The sequence below is a fragment of the Porites lutea genome, chromosome 4, assembly GCF_958299795.1.
Source record: "Porites lutea chromosome 4, jaPorLute2.1, whole genome shotgun sequence".
NCBI lineage: Eukaryota > Metazoa > Cnidaria > Anthozoa > Scleractinia > Poritidae > Porites > Porites lutea.
This window is the reverse complement of record NC_133204.1, coordinates 12,135,609-12,160,780: the sequence shown is the minus strand read 5'-3', so window position 1 is coordinate 12,160,780 and position 25,172 is coordinate 12,135,609. Positions and strand designations below refer to the sequence as shown.

The window sequence follows — 25,172 nt, the reverse complement described above, 5'->3', positions numbered from 1 at the left end:
CGGGCAAGGGCCAATTCCATGCAAAACGAACGGGCAAGGGTCAATTCCATGCAAAACACGTAAACTCACAATCAGCAAAGGTTTTTACTATACGAAACCGTAAAACAGTAAATTCCTACAAAGAACGAAAAAATAATAGTTACAATACAGAAAAAACCACTTAAAGCGACTGCAAAATGAAATTAATGAAAAAACGATGAAAACGAAGCTGCTTACCAAATGCTGAGAATAAGAGAGTCGGTGGTCAGGGTCACCGAGGAAAGAGATAATCTATTTCAACGAATGATGTTACATAAATAGACACATAAAAAACTGGCAATAAATAGGGGCGAGATAACAAACTTTAACGAAATTTACATACAGCACGTATAAAAGGAGCGTAATTAACAAAATACCGGAGAGCGAAAAGTAAAAGAATGCACGATAACAAGAAAGTGAGAAAACGAAAAACAAAAGGAAAAAATTTGCCCCAACATAAGTGTTCAAGCCCAAATGTTCTCTTCGCTTTATCATCAAGAATTCGTCCGCTCTTCAAAACATGTCATAGTCCAAGCTCATTGACAGGGTGTATATGTACCGGACGGTACGAAGTAGAAAAGTGAAAACGCAATATTTATGCTACAGTTTTTTTTAATTACAGTTTGTTTTTATTTATCCTTTGTTTCAAATTGTTTATCATACATTACCATACCCAAAAACAAAGAAAAACAAAAATTAACTGAAACGAAAGATCAACTACAACATTACGTCTGCCTAATCTCGTCAGCCTGAAGAAACTGAAAAAAGTTGGCAAAGCTCCACTATAGAAGGCTCACGTCCTAAAGTAGAATGAGTTACAATTTTTATCAATACTAAAGGATTAAGAAATGACTACCATTCTTTCATTGTTATTTTTGAAGATCAATGTAAGGTTATTTTCCCAGATCTTTCAATAAATTATAAACGTCACCTTATCGATCAAGTTCTATATTCTCAACACTACGCTCAATCTGATCAGAATGTAGTTTTCACTTTTCATAAGTTTACTTGCAGTTTGTTAAAAAGTTATTTATTCTTCACGTTCCTTTACATATTAAGTCCGTTATTGATGTTGGCGGATTTTCGTTTTGGGTGAGCTCTGTTTGCTGGGACACAAAATAATCATAAACCCAATATGGGATATCATGGCCACGGGAGTGTCCGTTTATTAAATTAAAGCATATAAAGCTGGGAAAACCAGATACTCAAGAACATTATCCCAGCAAAGGTGAGGACACACACGCCATTCCCTATGGTAAAATGCTTACTTTCGTGACTTACATGGCCGTGACATAAATGACACTTTCATGACAAATCGCCCGGATGAAAGGAAAACCCTCCTTTGCTGGTAGCTGGAGAAATACAATATTGATCAGCATAAAACCATTTATTTCTTTCAAAAATATATCTCATATTCTCTTAAAATTTTATCCGGAAACAGTTAATGAGAATATTTTCCTCGATCATTTGAATCGATACAACTTTTTAATAGAAAAAGAGGCCAGAATTCATCAGAGGTATCGACGATACCCGAAGCGCAAAAGTCAAGCATCTAACAGCTACATCTTCCTCTGATGATGGGGACGTTCCTCACTACACGGATAGTGGTGACGACTTTGATTTTGTGTACTGCTGCGTTTCTGGCTGAAGGCAAGATTTACACAGTTCCATTTTTATGAGTTTATTCTAGAATATGTGACCCTCCACAGAATTTTGGTGGTAAAGGTGAAAGCACGCTCACGGCACGCTTCCACTTTAAAACAAAAGAATTTATTTTAACACGCTTTAGCACACTTGCCATCTTGCCTCATTAGCAATTTCTTTTGTTTCATAGGACACGTTTGAGACAATTAAGAGTAACCAATTCAAAGGAAAGAGCGTCTTAAAGTTTTTAAACAATCGCAACGACGACGGCGACGAGAACGAGAACGGCAAAAAAGCAGACAAGCAAAACGACAACTTTGCACGTATCACGCTTTTTTGTACATTTCTCTGCAGTAGTTGCACGACTACAACGTGAAACTGCCGAATTTCACGTTTTGTCGAGGACAGGAACAAAAGACAACAACTTTCTTTTTCTTTTCCTGAACTTTGATGCAGTCCTTTAGAATTCAACTCCATAAAAGACTTGCCAACATTTGACGAATTAAACGAGATGGAATAAGCGCGATTAAGCTTGAGGCAGAGCAAATTCAATTTTTAGTGACGTTTTTGTAGCCGTCGCCGTCATCGTTGCGTAAACTCCCTAACAGCCGCGTGCGAAATAGCACAACACGCTTTCAGTGTGCGCAAAAGCACGAAAGGCGTTTTATCTAAAGCTACAGTATTGCTCAAAAGAACTCGAAACTTGAGAACAGAATTTTTCTATGTTCAAAAGTCGACAGGGTTTCGAGAGAACAATTTATTTCTTTGCATCTACAGAAATTCACCTCCCGTCAATACTTTCATGCTCGTGCACCGCTTATTTTACACTTTGACCAGCAAAAATTTTTCTCAGCTGAAAAAGACGAGCCAACGATAGGTTGCTTACGTAAACTTTTGGAAAATTGTGTCTGTGTAGTTTGGTATGAAGGCTATCTTGTGAATTTAAAAATATGTTACTTTATTTTTGATGCATAATCTGTGCGGAGTAGTGTGATCAGTTGCGATGGCGAAGGAGAAATATGATCTTGAAGTTTATTAGTCAGAAATGGTTGTCAAAATGGCAATGTTTGCGAGCCTTCCTATAATAATCACGAAGTATATAACCTGAATGAAGCTGAATAGCTAATAAATCTCAAAGTGTAAGGTTCAAAGCAAAACGCTGACTTTGAAATTGTGTTTTACTGTATTTGTGCATAGTTACGTAATTTGAAACCTCTTGATACTTCAACACGCATCGCAACTTTTTAGTCGAGCTTGCTTGAGCAGAGCGAGATTCTAAAAATGCGAGCGTTTTTTTTTTTCGGCGGTCCGTCGCAAAAAAGGCTCCCAGGAAAGGCTCCAGGCTCTTGTGATGAGCATGTGGTTTATTTTCGGCAATGACTAAAATTACGCATGTAAATTGAACACATTCGCTGGCAATGATATAATTTTCCCCGAACGAGGCCTTTGATTTTCGCGTAATTATGCACGTGTATTAAAAGTAAATACCCCGAGTAGGATGAAAAAACGTATTGAGGCGTTACGTTTCAGAATATTGTCGCAATTACTGGACTTCTAGGGTTAAATAGATTCACTTTGTTGTATGTATTTAATTGATAGTCGCGTTGCACTTTATAAACACTTGAGATATCAATGATTTAACCTTGCTGTGAGTCAATGGCCCATTCAGCCTTCGGCCTCATGGCCATGAGGGCGAGTGGAATAATTGTTTTAGTAAAATCCAACTTTAGTTGGTCAACAATATCGAGACAAAACAACTTTAGCTATTTAAAGCTAGACTTAAGTCCTTTTTTTGCCGCCATAAAGCCGGCGTTTTTCGCTACTAGTGGGCTATAACATATAGCCTAGTAGTAGCTCAACCAATCAGAATGCAGCATTGATAATAGACCACTAGCTGGATTTTACTAAATAGATTTAACCAGGACTAAAAGCGAGCTTTTGATAATATTGAAAATTTATTCAAAAAAAATATAAAATCATGTTATGCTAAGCGGCGAAGGCAACACCGGAGAACGGTGAAAAACAACAATAGGTCTAATTAGCAAAAAAACAACTAAGTGCACGTTCAGCACACTTTTTTGTACATTTCTTTGCCGCTGTTTTGCACGACTACAACGTGAAACTTCCAGAAACTTCTTAGACGTTACACGTTGTTTGGAGAAAATGTCGTACGTGTTCTCGTTCGTGTTCTTACCTTGCATTGGGGGCCGCAGACATTTCTCATTTTGTCACCGCGCTACAAAATTTTTATGTTGTCCTTCCAACAAAAAAATGTCTCCTTTGTTTTTTATCTCTCGGTTTAGATCTCTGTCGACCTTTTTCTTGTTGAGCTTCGCTGGCCTGCCGCCTACTTAATCTTTTTCTCTGTCTTTCTCTTGCTCTATATTCCAAATTTGTGGACAGGACAATTAATCTAAGCTTAATTCTTTAGACAACATGGATACAGAAACAATTTCCGCGTTCTGTTTTCATCTTTATTGAGCTTTCTGCTTTACAAGACGCGGGTGGCTATGCGATTTCCCGCCAAAATAATCTCGAGTTGCAATTGGGTTGCCATACCTGTTGATTGAGTTAATTTACATTGGCATGCCTGTGGTGCGGACGGACGGTCGGTGGTCGGCGGTCAGTGTACGGTCACGTGATTACCGAATTTTCTGGGATGAGTATATTTACTTACCCAAGGTGCTCCGCTGGCGTGAGCTCCGCTAATAATCATATCCCATATTACCTTTCGGGATTGTCGCGTGCACATTTTTTCACACAACCTTTCTCGAAATAGCTGTAAACAGCGCCGTTATGACTGGAACACGCAGAAAAAATAGCATGATAATCAAAGGTTTCTCAAAGACTATTTTATGATTTTTCTACGAGATACTTAATTAACTTAACTGCGGGGAAGACAAACAGAAGCGAAAAACAAGACAAGTGCCTGTTTGTTTACTTTTTACAAAAGTTGTTGTTTTCGTTTCAAGCCAAGCGAGGAAGTTGGCTTCGTCAAGGGCTTATTCGTTTCTTGCAATTCTGGGCTAAACGTTCTATCGGTCAACCAAGTTATTCAGGCTCATGGAATCAGCGATCAATTGCAATGGCTGACTGTATATGGGAGCAAAATGCTGAGGTATTAGTGTCCACGCTGTCGTTTACTAAGTGATGATTTTTTGTCAGTTACGATCAGATTCCATAAAACAAATGTAAGTGTCTTTTTACAGATTTCTCCCGGTTTTCTTTTTATAGTAACTAAACGGTTTATTTAAGTTTTATCGATCATTTATCAGTTGCAATTCATTTCGTTGACCACACAAGCAGTTTAATTTTTGTCAATCCTTTGCTGCTGTAATCTAGCGTGTACAATACTCAAATCGCACGACTACCGTGACAATTAGCACACTACGAGAAACAAAAGATTTGGTGTGCTAAGTTTGCCTAAATAAAATCAACCGTGTCCTTCTTTGTTTTAGCGATTTAATATGCGCACATCCGTGATCTATGACACGTTAAGCGTGTCGAGCGAGCGTGTCGTGAGCGTGCTTTCACCTTTAGCATCAAAATCCTGTGGAGGGTCACATATAGTAAAGAAACAGACGCGAGTTCCTTGCGATGTTCAAGGGTGGGGTGCGGTACATTCAATACAGTTTTCAATTCGAGATAAAACTTGGCACTGGATAAAAATGATGCGCACCACCCGTAGCAGTATATTTTACTCTTGTTTTTACCAGACGCAAGTAACATCCACAGTTCGATCGTGAACTTTTGAGATTGTTGTCCATCTCTTTCTCTTTGACTGTAGTATCAAGGCTCATCAAGCAGTTTACTTTACGCGTACCCATATATCCCTTATGACATTGCTGGATGGTTTCCTAATTTTCTTAAAACTTTACCGTCTGCTTAACTATCTTTAACAAAAGTTCCCTCTTGTGTAAAGTAGTAATTAAAAAACACGCAGAGCTGCCAGTTTGTAGAAAATAGCTTTTGACCGAACCGAAATGAACCGCCATTCCCCCTGTCTGATTGTTCCATGACCCAATGCTCTACAATTTTCAATTCAGGACAAAGTCTCCTGCAACATGGAAAGGTTAATTTCACCGTTGTATCTCCAAGCTTGCTCCACTGCAGAACCGTGCAATATCCTCAGGTATTTTCCAGCTCAAGTAACATCCGCGTTCTCGCATCCATCAGCCATGAAAACGAAACGCTAAGTGTTTACGATTCAGCAGTTGTTTGGACTACAGATGTGACACAGAACAGCTTCCGCATTTGCGTGCTAGAGTCAGGCCTTGGTACAAATGGATCTGCTGTAGTGAACTGGATTGCGTATCGTGGCACGCCCTCTGGCGCCCTCGACGGCGCCGCCTCCTTCAACGCCTTCACCAGCGGAACAAAATGTGACAGAGTTGACTTTGCTCAGGTATGGTTTCGATGTCGCGTTGTTTTCTTTTTAAGCGTTCACAAATTATTTGTATAAACCAAGAGAGCGTCTTAGAACTGGTGAAATTTTCCAGAGAATTAGCTTCATTCAGGAGGTAGGATGCTTTCACCCTACCCGCATTGGTAGAGAATTTCGCTGAAATTCAATAACTAAATGTCACCGCAGTAGTTAATGCTACTCTTGGGACTATTAACTTAACGCCCAGTTACATTCTAAACGATCAGCTAGAATGCCACTGAGAATTAGGTCTCTTTTTAGACACCAAGGATCATCGCGTTTTTAGGGATTTAGTTAGAAAGAAAAACATGGTAACTAATAGTTACTCTTGACTTTCAATTACAAAGTTTCTTTGTGGGAAGGGGTAAACTGTCTACCTGCCCCTCCCTTAACCCATCGCTAACACTAACTTCTTTCTTAGGACAAAATGATGGGTTAGGGGAGGGGTAGGCAGACACCCCCTTAGAGTCTTATACTGATCCGAAGGCGACCTCCGAGGCAGTTGTTGTATTGTCAGTGGTGGTGTACTATGTAGCCCTTGAATTGTCTTATTCATTTTTAGAACAAATAGTGCGATTTCCCTCAAATCCTTGCCCTTTTCGGCCGTACAAACTCTTTTAGCCATTTTGTTAGTCTTTCAATCCACGGTGCAGTTATTACATTATTGGATAAAGAACAGTTGACTTTTCGATCTTCTATTAACGTGTGTCCATTTCCAAATGAAAAATGCCACCCCCGCAGCATAGGTCAAGGCCTTAACATGACTTCCGTCGATTTTTTTTTATACCAGGCTGTCGCATCGAAACCTTTTTTCATATTTCTACCCTTAAGTCCGTAGTTTAATAACCATTTATTCGATAGTGACAGCTGCTCTTAATTTAGATTATAATGTAAAACAGTAGATTCAGTGAACTCCTTTTCGTTTTTATTGCAGAGGTTTCCTTATGTCCCTAAAGTACTGGCCACTGTACGTCACGCTAGCATCAGCAGTCCACAGGATGCCATGAACATGTGGATAGAAGAGTTACAGAAAGACCATTTTAGAGTCTGCCTCCGGGAAGTAAAAACATTTGACGGAAAGCACCAAAATATTCAAGTGGTAAGTTGATCTGTTTTTTGGCTTTTAGTTTCCGCTTACTTTGAATACCTATATTTATTTCAGTAATTTGCGTGCGACTTTTGTTGCTGGATGTACTTTCAAAAGGAATATCAAAACACAGAGTCTGTGTTGTCTGCCGTTTCCGGCTGCGTTCTATGAAGGAATGAGAGTCGACCAAGATGATTTTTTGACTTGTAATACTTTCTCGATGCCTGGACGAGAAACTAATAGAACAGGGATACCTGGATCGTATATTCCAGGTAGTTAGACGCCCTTTTCGAGTCTACCTGAAAACTACGCCTTACGCCATAGAGAGATCACAAAATGCCATTTGAGCTCTCAGTTTAAGTTGGAAATCGTTATTCGGTTTTGTTCTCAATTGATTTGGTTTATTGAATATTAGCTTAGGCATTGAACGCTTTTCTTATACAAATATAGATATCCCTTGAGTTCAAGGATATAAAATCGCCTAAAAAGCTTCTTATGACTTTCTAAGCCTTTTGTTAAATGAGTTCAAGTTATTTAATGATAAGGGGCCTCTGCCAGATGCAGCTTTTAATCACAACTGCCCAGCAAGTTCTAAGATTTTTTTGTTTGTTTGTCTGTCTCTTTGTTTTTAGGACTGGTTGGCCTTTACTCAGGGAACTGGTGAGATGACATTTCATGGAAAAATTCAGTTTGAAAACGGTGGGGCTCCACTGGAACGAGATAACTTCGCTTTTTGCAAGGTAATGACAAATTTTGTAGTAGGGCGTGGAAAAGGTTGATATTTGGCCTTTTTCTAGCAACTTATTTGCGGCGCAAAGGGTAGCGCTTTGCCATGATGAACTTGGCGATAAACCAAAGACCTTATTCGGCTTTAGAGTTTTGCAAGTAATTCAATCATCATATCCTGTGGTGCCTTAAACATGTATAGGAAATGTAGTATGGAATGCCGTTTGTATCAAAAATACTTCTTACCATATGTAAACCTTTACATTAAATATATAAAACATTTTGCTTTATGAATAAAACTTCTTAATTTTATTATTAAGGTTATAGTGCACAATTAAAACCTGTTACAAAATATATAAAACTTGTTGAAAAATATAAAATTTTTCACGATATATAAAAGTTGTCACGCAATCCTGAAAGGTGCAGGGGCGGTTGCTTGGCAAAGGGTTGGTTCGCAGTCTTCTTTTTAGTCCCCCATCATGAAGGATGATTTTACATGCATTTTGCGCGATGAATTCAAACGATTTATTGAAGAACTTCCCTACGAATAGTTGAGGCAAAGTATTTTTACAGAAGAATCAGAAGTTGGGGATCGGTTACTTGCCCTTTTTGAGAAAGGATTTGCCGCGAATTTGTGTTTTTCCTTCGCACCTTTGAGTCTCGGAACTGTGATATCAGTAAGGACATAACTGAGCTGATCAGCAAATCGAAGGACTAAGCGACCTTGGTTTTACGTGGTCAAAGATTGCTGCAATGATTGGTGTGTCTCGAATAACATTGCACAGGCGTATTAGAGAATTGGGTCTTGAGGAAGAAACACGCTGCACTGAAATTGACGATCAGGAGCTTGATGTTTTTGTCAGGATGATTTTGGCGTTGTTACCTAATTCAGGGGAGGTTACCTAATTCATCGCGCAAAATGCATGTAAAATCATCCTTCATGATGCAGGACTAAAAAAGAGACTGCGAACGAACCCTTTGCCAAGCAACCGCACCTTTCAGGATTGCGTGATAAGTTTTATATATTGACAAGTTTTATATATCGTGAAAAGTTTTATATTTTTCAACAAGTTTTATATATTTTGTAACAAGTTTTAACTGTGCACTATAACCTTAATACTAAAATTAAGAAGTTTTATTCATAAAGCAAAATGTTTTATATATTTAATGTAAAGGTTTATATATGGTAAGAAGTATTTTTGATACAAACGGCATTCCATAATGTAGAACGTGTCTTCTCTTTTTTTTGTCTTTCTTCCTACCTAGTCTCCTCCCTGCTATAATGTATGCTAACTTTGCTTCTTGTCCCTTCTTTACAGGTTCTTAACTATACCGAGACGTTTTACGCACCTCCCGTTGTTATGACAACAGTCAGTCATCTTTATGACAGCAATAACGTTTATTCTGTTAAGCCGGAGAACAATGTTCTGAACGCCTGGATAGAGGTAAGATAGCAATATCCTTGATTTGTTCCGAGGCTTCATTATTCCGCGGGGCCTATGCTGTTGTCACGTGATCCGAGCTCCGGTATGTCACTGAAATGCATTTACTGAGAAGGACTTGGAATACGCCTTGCACGCACTAAGCAAGCAATATCTTTGAGAGTCATTTGCAAAATTAGTCGCAAATTAAATATTAATAAATTTCTAGATTAAATCAGGCATCTGATAGCTTGATTCCTGACTGTTTTTATTATAGTTTTACCTGAATAAGCTTTTACGATTTGCTACTACAGGAAATATCGATTTCTTCTTTTCGCGTATGCCTTAAGGACTTGGCAGGAATGGAAAGCCAACATGATCCAGTTACTGTTCACTACACAGTCATTGGAGGTAAATATTCTAGTCAGAACTAAGATGCAGCCTGTTCATAAGTAATTTTTTATCTCGTAGCTCCTTTGAACCTACTGCAAAGGATGGCTCCAACAATACTTTCATTTAGTGCTCTAACATGTTAACGCGATAAGTGAGAGAAGAAAATGAATTCTTTCTTACTCGAAGAGCACACTAAGAAGATTTAGAAATTATAGATATTTGCATATTATTCCAATTGTTTATTTGAACTGTTGAAACTGTTAACAAATCAAGTGGCACATAAAAAGATTAAATAAATAAATAAGACAACTTACATTTGATTTGGCCAAGATTTGGCATTTTGAATTGTTGTGTGTATCATTTGTTAGCAGATCTTGACCCGTGCATCAATGTTTCCTGCAAGTACTTTGCAGTCTGCAAGGCGTTTGGTCCCAGAGAAGCGCGGTGCATTTGCGTGGATAATTGTCCATCATTCGAGGAGCCTGTGTGTTCCTCCAATGGAACTACATACGATAACGAGTGTGTGTTCCAGCGAGAAATGTGCCATCTCCGGGCAAACTTTACACTCTATCATCCAGGAGATTGTACAGGTAATTTTAATTGAGCTTCATTATATTTGAATTGGAGGATGTCAGTTACCGGTATGTTTCTTAAACTAATTTTTAAGTTATGTTTTTCAAACAAGAAAGATCTTCATTATAAAAGAGCTCAATATGGTATAAATAATCTCACAGTTGAGTGAACCTCCTCACGACTTTCATTCGTGACTGACGTTTCATTTTAAGTTACATGCAGTGTGTATGGAGAAGGTTTAAGATTGAGCTTGCGGTTTATCTTGGGGTGGTGAATTCTATTCAAGTGTAAATCTTATTGAAAAAAGCAGAAACAAACAAACAATCAAAGCAAAAACTTCAGCAAGGTAGTGATGTAATTCCTTTGACTTTCTTGCATAAAAATGCGGTTTGAATTAGTATTTGTTTGTGGTTTACGTCCTATATTGTTCTGTACTCAAACATGCTGACCCTTTTTTATCCAAACAGTGTTACAAGTGTGTTGTTTTTGTTTGCAGGATTCCCTTCCCAAAAAGGCCGTCATCGCCTCAGTCACAACCCAGTCTGGGCTGAAGCAGTTTGCGAACAAGTTCCACTGGAACCTTACGTCTTTTATCCTGACAAACCGGTTCACATACAGGTTTCTGTCAATCACGTGAACTTCTCAGACCCAGCCTATGTTCACGAGGCAGTGGTTGCTTGGGTTGAAGACATCATGGAGAACAATTTCACAGTTTGCGTCACACAGGCTGGTAGAAACGAGAAGAGAAATGGAGAAACGTTTGCCACAGTGGACTGGCTGGCATACCAAGGAGCCCCTGACGGGGGAGTGTCGGGTGAAATGGACATGCCAACCTGGTGGACTGGGACGAGCTGTCGTACAGTCTCACTACCCTCGGTGAGTTCAATTTGTAGTATTCTCAAGTTCATTTGCAGTGTCTTTTAACTAAATGAGCAATAGCACATGAGAGATAGGGCTCTTACGGACCTGAAATGATACTAAAATTCCACATGAAAGTGATGCCTATAGGGTATAAAGGAAGGAAATGAAAAAGAAAAGGAGATTTTCATTTATTTTTTATTTGCGTCCTTTAGTAGACCTTTTAATAAAATATATTAACATAAAATTCTTTTTTCCTACCGTAAACTTTAAATTGTGGGATTTATATAGCTGTCTTTACATCGCATATTTTAAGTAATTCGAACATGATATCACCGTTTCTTTTTTCTTGGAAAATGTAACACGAATTCCGTTTTTAGGTTTTAATTCTATTAAAAATGTATTTGAAACCTTTTTCTAACAATGTTCCCTCTGATTGTTGTCATCACAGAGAAAGTTTACTTCAGCGCCCACAGTCCTAGTGTCAGCGGAGCATGAAAGACGCGGTGTAAAGCATGATGCTTCCTCTGTGTGGGTTGAAGATGTCACGACAACCTCCTTCAAGATCTGCGTCAGAGAGTTACAAAACTTTGACGGCGCTCATGAAAGCATGCATATTGTAAGCTGCTTCGTTTATTTGTTATGTGCACTTTTAACCACGGGAGTACGCACTTTATGTTCATTTAACGGTCTGGTGGTCCAATTACCCTTTACACAACACTTTTCTGCTGAGAATGCACAAGTTTAGGCAAAATAGGGCATTATTGAAATTACGAAGAATGTTGTTGGAAATAAAATTGTCTTTAGGGTGTGAAAACCTTTTTTGCTTGCAGATTTGCCTTGATAGTTTTATATTGAAAGTTACTGTACGACTTTACCTCTTTTTCTTTGGCCTTAAAATTACAATTTGTTTGGTGTAGCGCATGTGTGATGCGATTCCCAGAAAAAAAGAAAAGAAAAGAAAACTAAGGGCTTTTTTTAAACTTACGTAGTATCAACTTCCGTCTTACACAATTTTGATGTTTTTTTTTTATATAAATTATTTTATACTCCCCCAACATGAAAATGGTAATCTGTTATAACCTGAAAATTAATTTCTTTGTTGGCAGGATTGGATAGCTTTTGAAGAACTTCATCGACCTCTTTTCAGAGAGCATGGTGCTATTTACTTTTCCAATGTGAACAAGCCATCTAAGGATATGAACTATGCTTTTTGTGAGGTATGCTCTCTCTTTTCTCCGCTGGAATGACCTTTTCTCCAACCGAACTCCCATCTACTCGGTGACTCGCCCACTCACTTGCGCCTACTATCGTTCGAATGCTTTTTGCTTGCGGTTTTTATCCATACCCTCTGTTATCTTGGATATATACAAGAAAGTAATTCCCATGTTCAACTCCAAAACCCGCTTTGTACTGAAAACAAAATTGTCATTCTCCTACAGCTGGGATGTCTTAAATTTCCTTTCCGCTTTGAAATGTTAATGTTATATTTAACACTAGCCTTGATTAATGCTTCAATTTTCACTTTCTCACTTTTTAAGGATGTTGTCTTCAAAAAGCATTACAATGATTCTCCTGAAGTCTTGGTGTGTGCAAACCATACAACGAGCGGAGGAAACCTTAATCCATTGTACAACTCCATATCAGCTTGGGCTGAGGTTAGAAGTTATTTTAAAATAAAAGAGTGATTTTTCAATCAATAAGCGTTATAAATTTTCATTTCATTTTTTTCTAAACACGGTCTTTACATTGGTGCGTCGCGGTGTAGGAAGTGAGACATGTGAGTTTATGAATAAGTTGCCTCCCCTGCCCTCTGCTATGGGGTTGCAGCTTTATGATAGCAACAGGTGTTAATAAAACGCGGAAGCGCAGACGAGGTCCATTGCTTTTCTAACTGGTTTTCTTTCGTTTTGTGCTAAACAAAACAGCAAACAGAAAACGAAACAAAACTAAAACAAACCAGCAAACGAAAAGACAGTGGAACCCGACCCCTATGGGGCTTAGGCGATGTCAATACGAGCGTTTCTGACTCCGGCCGACAGTGACACGACAGCTTATAGCAGCCAGTTCTCTCTGATTACTGCGTCTTTTCTCTGTCAGTACATAAACAAGACCGGTTTTAGAGCCTGCGTGAAGGAGCTGTTTGTACAACAACATGATCCTCTGTCAGTATCATACGCAGTCTTACCAGGTGAGAAAGCATTGAAATTCGGTTATGATGTCACTCGGCACTGTGCTGATAGCTGATTATGAAACTATCTTCAATAAAGTCCATCCCGACCTGGGTTGTAACATGACAAGTAGGTCTTCAATGCAGTCGAACAGACGGGCGATCTTTTCTTTTCTTATTTTTTTGTGGCATATAGCCACTGCAAGCTACCAAACTCCCTTATTTTTGTGAGAGTAGTCAGTATATTTGGTCCTTTCTTTAGAGCTGGAGAGAAGACTTATTTCTTAATTTATTGCCATTCATTTTTGTGTTCTAAAGATGTTTGTTCACCCGGATGGAGCTTCTACAATGGTTCCTGTTACTTTACCAGTGAAAAATGTCAGACATGGACCAACGCAAGTTTAATCTGCCGATCCATGGGAGCTAATCTACCTGCCATTGAAAGCCAGGAAGAAAACGTATATGTTCAGCACAGACACAACGGTGATAAGGCTTGGATTGGTTTGAATGATATTGCCACTGAAGGAGTATTCGCTTGGGTAGATGGCTGTCCTTTTAAATTCCGGTACTGGGCTCAGAATCAACCAAACAACTTCAGAGAAGAAGATTGTGTTCACACTCTTGGACCAGGGCATGGGTACATGTGGAATGATGTGGATTGTTCTACTTGCCACCAATACACTTGCAAGAAAGGTAACTAAAATGTTTTTCTAGCACGAGTGACTGTTGCATACATCGTCCTCAGGAGCACATTGACTGGATAATTTAACACCAACAGCTTATCGCATAGCTTTTTGTTTGAAAACAGTTTTCTTTAGTTTGTAGCTAGCCTATTGTAACCGACCAGTAAAAAGTCGTAAATTAGCCATGGTTTATAAGACGGGTCAAGCTGTTTTTTAGTTGGTGAATGGGATTTTTAGGATCCTCACTGAACTTGACATGACACTACAGCTGTATTACATTATGCATGTGCATACAGCTGCTTGTATAATGGCATGCAAGCATTTTTGTGCTAACTTTTACTGAAGACAAACCTTAATATTTAGGAAAAAGGGATTAACATCTCAACTTCACTTGTCTTTGCCACATCAAGTTACTCAAGGACTTAACAAGACTGTACGAAACCTATCTTTATCCCTTTAAGCTTGTTTATGGTGGGTATACTTATTATTAATTCTTTTAACAATTTATTAATGGTGATTAGCCTTTTTAGGTTGTAAGTTTGTCTGTCAGACTGAAACAATTCCTGCCTATTTTACGGGGGTGAACGTTATCATCAACACTATCATCATCGCCATCATCATCACCATCATTTTCATTGTTTATTATAATCATTATCATCATTGGATTCGATTTTCTCATGGTATGAAGAATTATGGAGATCAAGGAGGATATGCCATCACTCTCCGAGATCTGCATTTACAATTCTCGTCCACGCATAACCGTGAATTCTTTCGCCATTTTCTTGAGCTCTACACTGATGTTCAAACAACTAAGTTGCCCCGTTGCTTTTTTGTGCGGTTAATCGTGGATAACTTGCGTAGACGGAAATTATTGACGCCTGAGTGACTAACGTCAAGGCTGGTATAATCTAAACATTTTCCAAATGACAGTCCAGTATCGTAATGACAGTCGATTGGCCGTAATTTAGCACTCATTCGTTTGTACAAACTATGTACCACTCACACCTTATTATTTCTACGATTCAGAGTTCGATGAGTGTTCCAGCAGTCCCTGTTTGAATGGAGGAACTTGTACTGATGGAAAAAACAACTACACGTGTACATGTCCTTCCCCATTCTATGGGAATCAGTGCCAAGGTACGAAAACACCAACTTTTCAACTCATTAGGAAATCCTGTTTTGTCTTGGTTATTTCGGTCGCCTGCAGCTGCATCTCTTTGTATTACTTGGATAGAATTATTAAGTACAATATCGACCGTCCATATATTTACTTTCACAGGTTAGGGGGCTCTGGTATTGTTTGCAATCCGTTCCGGCGTGAATAGTTGAGAACAAAGTAGCTCAATTAGATGGATAGATAGAAACTTTATTTATGTGTCAAGAAAGAAAAAAACTAGCCGAGGGCCAGGCCCACTACTAATAGGGGACACCTACAGTTAAAATATAATAGATACAATAATTAAGTAGATAAAAAAATCCATACAATATGTTACAAATTGTTAGCTAAAATACTAAAGCTGGGTGCTAAAATGCTAAAATTATTTCCGATGAGACATCAACTGTCACACAGAAGGCATCCTTTGCATTCATCATCAATAAGAGATGTCAGATCCTTATTAAGCATTCGGTTTCTAAAATCACTTAATGATTTACACGTTTTATCATTTTTGTCCAACTTACTCCATAAAATGGGACCTAAATATCGAAGGGAATGCTTACCAAATGAAACTGTGTTAAACCTGGGTAAAAGAAAGTCTGACTTTCTTAAACTGTAGCATGAATCACGAGGTTTAAAAATGTTGGTGATGGCTTCGGAACACATATTAGTGTGTTTAAACTTGTACATCAGGACGCATATGTCTTGAAGACGTCTATTCAACAGTGTTGGCAAGTTAGCCCTATTCAATAACTGATGATAACTGGACTTAGTGTCCTTATACACAGCCCTAGGTCCTCATTCCTGGATTCTTTCGAGTCTACGAGTATCGCTTGCCCTACAAAAATGCCAAACAAGGTGGCAGTATGTTAAGTATGGCAAGATAGCTGATTTAAAAAGTACTAACTTTGCCGTGGTGGGAATTAGATTTCTCAATCTCATAATTTCCCCAACCCTTTGACTAGCTTTGTTACATACGTCGTTGATGTGTTCGTTGAAATTTAACTTATTGTCTATTGTGACTCCCAAGATTTTCAACGAGTCAGATGTCCTGATAATCTTGCCATTTAGGTTCAATTTTACTGCTTTAGGGGAGTCTGTTGACAACTCAGTCTCTTTAAATCTCTACTCTCCGAAAACTCAATAACAATATAACTGATATCAGAGCCGATCTATTACAGTTTTTGTAAAAGTTGAGACAGTATTTAATAACTTCAGTCTCCAAAAGCGCATCAGACCGTGACATGCAAGAACGTTATAGCAACAACCGGTGGATCTATTTTTTAACAGAAACAGATGAATGTCAGTCCAACCCTTGTCAGAATGGTGGGACGTGCGTGGATGGGGTGTACACTTTCACCTGCTTATGTAGAAGCACTTACGCCGGCTCTCTTTGCCAAGGTATGAGCGCTGTGTGCTTTAAATTGCATTTCTTTTTTTTTTTTTTTAGAATAGGATCGGAGCCTTATTATCTGATCAGGGTTCAGTGGGTCTGGTCTTTTTTAAGTGTTGTTGTTTAGATATTGGTTAGGTTGCTTTACTAAAAGAGTTGGTCTATTTTCTCCTTTGCTATTTATCATTCATAGATCCGGCAGCGACGTCTTGTGCAAACCATTATTCAGCTGGGCGAACAAGCAACGGACTATACAACATCAAAGTTAGCGGGGCGACCTTCAAAGTAAGTACTGCTAGTGCTCTTTTAGCCTGAAATTCATCCGATTGCTTCGAGTCGTTTTCTCCTCTCAACAACGTCTGAATCGACAGGCCGTTAATGCCGTCCAGTGACGTCACTCACTACCCGAAAACCGGGTAGTGGTTTTGATTGGTTGATTGTCTAAACATTCGCATAATTATGTATAATAATGAAAAATTTTAGCGGGATTGTCGCTTGATATTCAGCGGATCGCATCCCTGGCATTCTTTCGTTTAGTTCAAACATTTCGATAAGCTTAATCTTTATCTTAAACAGCAAAATTGCCCTTGTCGAAACTGAAATGCTAAATTGAACTGCGAATGAAGAATCATTGCGGAGAGTCGGTAGGTTTTTCATTTAGAGCCGCTTTGTGGTTTCGGCGGCCGGTGATTTTATTTACGCGAAGTTTTGTTAGATCAATGTATAATTGGACCTTCTTGCTATTTTTACCGTCAAGTGTAATGATTCTGTTAGCTTTTCTTTCTTGTCTCCTTGTTTTTTTTTTTTCTTCGTTAAGGGCCAAATAGCTTCTTTTCAATTAAAGCAAATCATTGTGTTTTTGAACTAAGTGTTCCGTGTGTGTGTTTATTTCATTGCGTGATTGCGACCGAGTTTGATTATAGAATTTAATACAACCGGTTCAGAGTTGTACAGCATGCAGTTGATAGTTTGAACGTTAAACATGAATTACAATCGAAAAAAATAAAGCAGTTCTGTATCATGCAGACATTTCCAAACGATATTTCTCGGTTTGCCACTTGAAAATCGTGTTTTACTTTTTGCATGAATTAAAGCAAAGGTCAAGGAGTAGTGACGTAACTGGACGGCATTAACGGCCGGTCGATTCAGACGTTACTGAGGGAGTAATAACGACTCGAAGTAATTGGATGAAATTCAGGCTAGTGCTCTTTCTGATTTTGATGCTCGTAAGATACATTATTCTGGGGTTGCTTTTTGAGTTAAACTTTAAGTTCAAAACAAGTTAACATATTTTGCTACGATTCAAATCTGCACTTTATTCGTGAACTCATTGCTTGAGTCCTGTAAGAAATTTTCGTTTATTTTCCATTGAAACAAGTGCAGAGATTCTTAAAAGCCCGCAGGGCAAATTTCGCTGTAGTCGGTCGTCAGACATTGTCCGCCTAATTTTGGAAATTGTCCGATCTATTTTACATTACGCTCGGATACGGGTTTTCCGTTATAAAGAAGTGAATTGTGACAGGAATGATGTGAGTTTCTAACATAACTCGATTAAAATTTGTGTAGGTGTACTGTGACATGTCAAATGGTGGCTGGACACTTATTTCACGCTTCTCTAACGCTGACAGTAAAAACTGGATGCAGTACAGTGGTAACTGGTGGTATGACCGAACAACATCTTACGGCAGTACTACCAATCCATCAGATAATTATGACATGATTTCACCGGCATTCTGGCTCGTTGCAGGAAATTCCATCAAAATGAGTCGCAGTGATTATAGCTCACACGGAGCTTTATTGTACACAGATCAGAACTGCCTTGGTGGTGGAACATTTAGAAACCGTATAACTGGTTACGGGAGCTTCAGAAATGGCAGGGTGTGGAACAGTAACGGCTGTCGTGGAAGTTGTTATATTCCGAGCGGGGCTCATGGATATGGCGACTCCTCCACACCCGGATTTACTTATATTGATTGTGGTAGCAATCTTCAAAGCAGTCATTACGTGTCTTTCTGGTGCGATTGGAGCCATGGTGACGGAGCCGTGATTATGGTGGGTGGAGGAGGTGATTCGTGCAGCAGAGCGGATCATGGGATTGGTGTCACAGAGGCGGATAGCGCTCATTTTGGCAATGCAGGGGGAGGGCAATGTTATAACGACTTTGGTGAACCTTGCAATTTTCCAAAAAGTTACTCTATCAATCTGTGGATCAAATAACTTCGATGTAAGCATCTTAGCTTTATTTTAATAATTTTTTTATTTTTTATTTTATTTTTGTTAAACAAGACACGCTTATTTGAGCTTTTTGCAACAACTAGTCGCCCCATGTAAGGGAATCCGAATTCCGGAATCCGTGAAATAATTGTTTGTGAAATCCGGAATCCGAGAAAATTTTGCTCGTGGAACTCGGAATCTTAGGCTTTGGAATCCGGAATACTGCTCAAGGAATCCGGAATCCCTCTAACAGCTAAAATCCAGAATCCAAGTTTTACCAACAAAGGCTGGAATACAGTACCTGGAATCCGGAATCCAGTGCATGGAATCCAGACCCCAAAAATGTCTTGGATAGGACCCTTACATGGGGCGAAATTAGCGTTTATCTATCATATTTAACAATTATTCGCCGAAGGCGAAGTTAATATTGTTGAATAATCCCCGAGACGAAGTCGAGGGGATTATTCAACAATATTAACTGAGCCTGAGGTGAATAATTGTTTTAGTATATTCACACGAAGTGATCTCAACATAAACAGAAAGGAAACCATTAAAAAACGATTAGTTTGATTGACGGGTGAATTCGTGCGTGAACACGAAGCCGTAAACAGTGGATGCGCAAAAGTTAGGTCTTTACAGTATCTTCAAACATGGAAAATGATAGTTTTAATCTTTTTGTATCGAGTTTTGTAAGCTTTAGCATCAACGGTTTAAAAGAATACGCCGAAAATTTAAATTACTACCCAATTCTGAGAAGAAAAGTAGAGCTTTATTTGTTTCTGTCAACTCACCGTGAATGAGAAAGTTTTCTTTGTCGCTTCTTGCAAATGCTGTCAACAGCGGCTACGATCAAGGTGAGCGTTGTTTATCTCCAACGTTCCTTGCCTTGTTAACTTGCTGGCACGTACAGTTTTCGAAAATATTTGCCTTCCTTTTTTCTCCATAAATTAACTTCTATTTATAGCCAAAATTGGTCTTGCGAGAAAATCCCGAAATCACAAAACAGTGACAAAGCAACCTCGTTTTCCTCAGTAGTGGTAAACATAGTTTCGAGCGTACAAAAAGTCAGCTACAGTAAACCACTTCACAATAATTCACGCTGTTTAAACACCATGAAGTCTTTTCTTTTCTTGAAAGTCATCAGCCCTTGGATATTGGAGTATTTTCAAAAAGGCTTTACTATGAAACTTTGGCAAAACACCCAGTTCACGACAGCGATTTTGTTCTGCTTTATATTCACCGCCTAGCGCGGTGAATATAACGTCATAGTCCGAGATAGCTAACCAATCAGATTGCTTGAATTACCAAGATCACTGAGTGTGTATATACTAATATCAGTTAACAACGTAGATAAACAGATGAAAGAGTAGTAACCTGTGAGCAAGCTCTCCTCCGTGTGGAGGAGTAGAGAGAAGTAGTTTGAAGAGATATGTTATTTCTAGAAGCCAGATAAGTAGAGGAAAGTGAACAAATCGCTTATATAATTAATTTATGTGACGAGTTGCAAAAGTAGTATAGCTTAAATTCACAACAGCAAAGAAAAAAACAAAAAACAAAAGAAAAAAAGAAAGAAACGCAATTTTTAGTACTTCCACACTAGAGTAGTGAAAGAAACTAACTTAGCCTTTCTGTTTATGTATTGTGGTTAGATTGTTTGGTTTTGGACGAACGAAGGCAAAAAAGGGATCGGGCGAGAACATATCCTAACAAAGGAGAACAAAACGCTAACCATGGAATTGCTTCAGCTGCATTTTTGAAATAGTAAGTTAGCTCGCATGAAATGGTTCAGTTGAGCTTTAACTAATTGCATCTATTTTGCCTAGTGTTATAGATGAGGTCAAAGTGTGCCAAGAAATGTCCTGCGAGGGCTGGGTGACGTCTTCGGTTATCTAATTGTTTTTCAAATACATAACAGAGAAAACCTTGAGATGCCTAGTAGTAATCACCTGCCATGATTATCACTGTTAAATTTAGTGTTTTCGTATAATTTTCAAAACTCTCCTCGTGTGGTTGGAAGCTCTCCATCCGTCGAGGGTTCGGTTATGGGAGTTTTGAAAAACAGAAAATTTAAATGTAACTATCACAATCCCCCAACTCCCCACTCCCCCCCCCCCCCCAAAAAAAAAATAAGACCAAGAAGTGGTCCCGCATTTGGAGGTAGACTGCTTGCAGTCCGCCTTTTCTCTTAAACTCCATCTAGTTCTTATCTCATCCAGCGCGATTGCAAACCACGACGTTATTACTACAATAAGGGATTGAGACCAGACGAGAAAAGACGGACTGCTGACTCTTTTGTAGTAAACAAACCCTCCGTCAGCCCAGAAACGGAGTAACCGATTGGTCAATTGCACAGCTGTTGACAGATAATTGACTGGTCTGTGGTGAGATTGCAAGCAATAAAAATAGTCACGCGTCAAAACCAACTCCAAACAATAGCGAACCAAGCAGTAATCTCAGTAATAAAACTTTTCAGAATATCTTACAGTAGGAAATTGCTGAGAATTTCCTCAAGGGAAATGAATTCAAGGCAATCTTATCGGATTTAAAGAAAGTGTAATTTTTTCAGTTGTTTATGTTCCATTTATAAATCGTTTCAAGTTACTCGGGTTTAATTGATTAATTAAATTGCCTTGACACCTTCGTTGTCCCCAGACAAAACAAAAGAGTCAGCAGTCTCTTATTTTTTCTTCTCAGGCTTACGCCCTCGTTTCTCGCGGCTCGCGGCTTTGCCGCTCGCATGCTTAGGTCTCGCGTGCAGTAACTTTACAAAGAAAAATAAGAGACTGCTCGCAGTCTAATTTGGAGGAGTCGCTTATAACATGTTATAATACTGACTACCTTTTCAGAAGTTCAGATGTTAAATTTCCTGGTCACTAAATATTTTGTTCTTTTAAAACAGCTTCTTACACGAGTTAATTATTCAGCTTTTTTTTAGCACAGATTCGCACCGTTTTTATCATTTTTATTAAAGGGTGCAATCTGGTTGGACTGGAAGCCAAAAGCTTAGTAACGTTTTTTATCCTGTGGTTCCTTAGGTGTCCCGTCGCTGTATAGGCATAATACCATCATAATACCATTTTTGGGTCAGGATGATTTTTAGCAGAAAATGGCCAGCAGTATCATTATGACTTGATTTAAAATCGTAACGCACCTATTGCGTAATTCTAATTGCAGTAAGTCTCATATTGTGGCACGCTCAAACAGTTTCAAATTATTATGACTATATATGTTAACTGTCAGTAGTGATATTAGGACTCCCTTGTAGAGCTTTATCTTACAACTAACATTTAAACCAATTAAAGGGTTTGTAATTAGCTAAATGTGTATTTCAGTTCATCGTTTCTCAGATGATGTTTTACTGCCCAGCATCTTCTCACAGCATTGTAACTACAGTTTGCAACCTCTAGTCAATATGTAAGGGCTTCACCAAAATTTTCTAAGCTTCTGTATTCTCCATGCAGACAAGGAAACTTAGGTATAAATGGCTCATCTCAGCCATCCTCCCTGAGTAACATCTACAAATTGTTTACCTTATCATGAAAACGGGAAACTTACCCTGGTTGCCATAGGCTTTTCATACGCGGTTTCCGGTTCTCGTGTCTTCGGCCCGCTGCTGACGAAACTCCTTATCGCACGCGAGAAAAAACGTCTGGTACCCAGGGTACGGGGACCTTTGCTTTTAAATGAAAAATATCCAGGTGTACGCCTTTTTCGTACATTTAAAAAACTAATAATTTAACAAGATAAATTAGACAATCAGTCTCTTTACTCCACAAGAGATGCCCTGGGTCCCGGTTCGTCGAAAGATGGTAAGTTAAACCCAGGATTAAGTCAGATTTTGAACAAGGTTTTCTTGTCTAAGACCATGTAACGCGAGCTAACAAAAGAATTTTGAGCCTTCAATCCGCCAGAGGTAAAGTAATAATAACCCAAAATCTTACTCTAAGCAATACATGGGAAGGAAAAATACAAACACGGGACAACATTCTGAAGTAGCGCTAATCGGCCTTTCAGAAACCGAGCCCTGGCTACAAAACGTCATACAAAAAATTGAAGAGATGATACCGATACATTTCAAAAACAAAATGGAAGCTGGTAGTTTCTAAAAAAAAGTGCGAAACAGAAAATACAGGAACTGCGGAAATTTTAGTTTGGTGCAAAAAACGAGACTGTCTTTATCATCAACACTTTTTGCCCTACGTAACCCCCAACCTTGAAGTCTTTATTTACGTCATCGCTTTTATCGAATAAATTAGCTGAATACGCAACACACAATAATGGTTCATTATGATATGTTTATTTACAAAGCATTTATTTTTTCACGATCTTTCCTGTGAAACTGAATGGCTGACAAGAACAATCTTCAAACTTTCTATACCATTCTATGATCATGAGGTGGTGTACTGATCTGGTTTTTCTAGTTTTAGTATTACTCGCTCTAGAATCAACAAGGATCTGCCTTAGTTTGAAGATTTATGAAACAGGAAAAGCAGGTGTGTGGTTTTTAGTCTTTGTTATTACTGTTTTTATCATGGGACTTGTACATGTCGACCGTATGAGTTACATTCGAATCCATAGCCGGGTATTCTGCGAAACGTCAGATACAAGTTCACGCGTCTACATAGTTACATAGTTAGATAAAAACATTCCAAAATTATTCTTTTGGATAAAACTGGCATGGAACTACTTAATATTTTGGTCATTCGGATACGACGAATAAAGGGAAAACGCGCTCACGTGGTACAATTTCAAGGCAAAGTGATTCTAAATCTCTTTAATATATAGAAGAATCTTCATTGTGGATGAACTCCTTCACCATCTCCTTCTCTTCTTAGGTACAAATTAAATATGTAGGGACTATGTTTCTCTGAGCGGTTAATGTTTGTTTAGTATCTTTTGTATTTTAACCCTTTCTTGCGAGAAAATATCCATTCGGCTTTCAAAAACGACTTTTTTGATGATGTGTATAGGCATAACAAGAAATGGTTTTATAAAACTCGGCGGACGCCGTTTTGAAACATCTTGAAGGTGGTGAGGAAAAGAAAGATAGGCCTCAACGTTTGGTTCAAAATCGCTTCAGAAGAGGAGTTAGTGCAGAGTAATTTTCAAGGAGTTATGATAACTCCTCTAATAGGGTTGATTTAACTCCTTACAGTGGACTTATGTTTTAGGGGAGTTATTTTAACTCCAAAAAGGAGTTTAAAGAACTCTTTTTCAGGAGTAAAAATCACCCCCGATATTGATCAGGAGTTAAAAAAAAAACCCAAAAAGGAGTTATCTAGCCTGAATTTCATCCGATTACTTCGAGACGTTATTACTGCCTCAGTAACCTCTGAATCGACCGGCCGTTAATGCCGTCCAAAAACTTCACTACTCGTTTGCTTTAATTCATGCAAAAGACCGTAAAACACGATTTTCAAGGGGCAAACCAAGATATATCGTTTGGAAATGTCTACATGATACAGAACAGCTGACAGAATTGCTTTACTCTTTTCGACTGTAATTAGTCGAGCTTGCATAAGCAAAGCGAGACTCTTAAAATGCAAGCGTTTCTTTTTTTGGACCTAACGTCACTCTTAAACAACAACAATAGCTGCTGTAACCTTTGCAATTCTTAGAGACTACCTTTTATATACCTATTGTTTTATTATGCAATTTATACATGCTACATATTTTAATTGTATATACATTATTATTATTATTTCTTATTTGTAAATAATTTTTATTTTTGTGTCCCCAATTAGTTGTGAAAACTAAATACATTGACACAATGTATTTTTGAGCTTCACACTAGTGAAATTGAGCATACATGTATTTTTGGTTGGACCATTTTAGCAACTCAAACAATGTAGGGCCATCACCAGTCTCAAATACTTGATATAAAAGCCACTTTAGCACACAATCTGTTAACCAAGATTAACCACTCACTCTTGGTTCTGAACCTTCCTGTCTTACACAGTGTCATAATGTGAATACCACGAAAGCCAGGAAGTAGGCCTGATGAAGTTACATTGTGGTCTGTGTCTCCAGCTTCGGGATTACAACTATTCACAATTATAAACTTTCCACCTTTTATAAGAACTTCATACTGCTCATACTGCCAACATACTGCTCCACACTTCATCGCTTCCATATTAAGCAACCATGTGTCCGAGACTCGGTCCTTTGTCTCTCCTTAGCAATTCCATAGCCTTATTAGCCTTAAAGAATATTATTAGCCAAACAGCAAACGTGAATTTGTTCCACGTGACCAAGTAGTCCCCTTAGTTGTGGTTTACTGTTTGTTACTTCTACTAAAAAATAAGCAGTTTCACGCCGGTTTTAACTATAAAATTGTTCTGGACAGTTTTTATCTGCTTATTTTCTATCCTGAGAAATTCTCAACTTGAATCTGACGCTTGCCGTTTGCTTTA

At 38.5% G+C, this 25,172-nt stretch overlaps 2 pseudogenes; one reads left to right on the top strand and one right to left on the bottom strand.

The window, feature by feature from the left end:
* Positions 1-5,677: 5,677 nt before the first annotated feature.
* LOC140934211 (uncharacterized) lies at positions 5,678-19,053 on the top strand (annotated as a pseudogene).
* A 5,496-nt stretch (positions 19,054-24,549) lies between these two features.
* Positions 24,550-25,172, bottom strand: part of LOC140934210 (uncharacterized) — a 129,491-nt pseudogene continuing 128,868 nt past the window's right edge.